General features: G+C 30.1%; 1 non-coding gene across 1 annotated transcript; it reads left to right on the forward strand.

The window, feature by feature from the left end:
• Positions 1-331: 331 nt before the first annotated feature.
• Positions 332-436, forward strand: LOC129465133 (U6 spliceosomal RNA). Its single transcript, XR_008651901.1, has one exon. It is a non-coding gene; the product is annotated as a U6 spliceosomal RNA (small nuclear RNA).
• Positions 437-896: the final 460 nt, after the last annotated feature.

Below are 896 nucleotides of genomic sequence, written 5' to 3' on the forward strand. Positions count from 1 at the left end.
TCATATTGCACTCAGTTCTCACATTTTTTAATCTGTTAATATAAACTAGATATTCAGTCTGTCTTTGCCTTTTATAAAGGATGTAATCTATTATTTTACACAATATTTGTCTTCATTTTTATACTTTTTTAAAGGGTTTAGAATTTTAGGTTAGCCAATATTTTCTTTTATCACTTTAAATGTATTTTGTCCTGGCTTTAATCATTTTTGAGAAGTCAGCAATCAATCTTATTTTTAATCTTTGAAGTTAATGAATAAGCTTTTTCTTGGATAATTTTTGAGTTTTCCATTTCTTTTAGGTTTCTATCATCTAAAATGTATGTATGATGCTTGCTTCCTTTAGCAGCACGTATATTAAATTGGACTGATACAGAGACGAATAGTGTGGCCCCTCTGCAAGGATAACATAAAAATTTGTAAACTGTTCCATATTTTTGCTATTAGAAAACATTGTGAGCAACTATAACCCAACAAACCAGAATACCTAGAAAAATGGATAATTCTGGGACACATAAAACCTACCAATATTGAATATCAGAGAAACAGAAAATCTGGAAAGACCAATATCACGTAATAGAATTGAGTTAAAAATTTAAAAATCTCGCATCAAAGCAAAGCCCAAGACCTGATGTCTTCACTGCTGAATTCTACCAAACATTTAAAGAAGTACCAATGTCAATTTTTCTCAAACTATTCCAAAAAAATGAAATGGGAGAAAATTCTTTCAAACTCATTCTTCAAGACGTGCATTACCCTGACACCAAAACATACAGCAAAGCAAATAAAACAGCACATCAAAAATATTATTTACCCATAATCAAGTAGGACTTATTCCAGCATTCCAAAGATACCTCAACATATGCAAATCAATACATGAGATACATTTCATCAATAGA

This window comes from Symphalangus syndactylus, chromosome 16 (genome assembly GCF_028878055.3).
Source record: "Symphalangus syndactylus isolate Jambi chromosome 16, NHGRI_mSymSyn1-v2.1_pri, whole genome shotgun sequence".
NCBI classification, from domain to species: Eukaryota; Metazoa; Chordata; class Mammalia; order Primates; family Hylobatidae; genus Symphalangus; species Symphalangus syndactylus.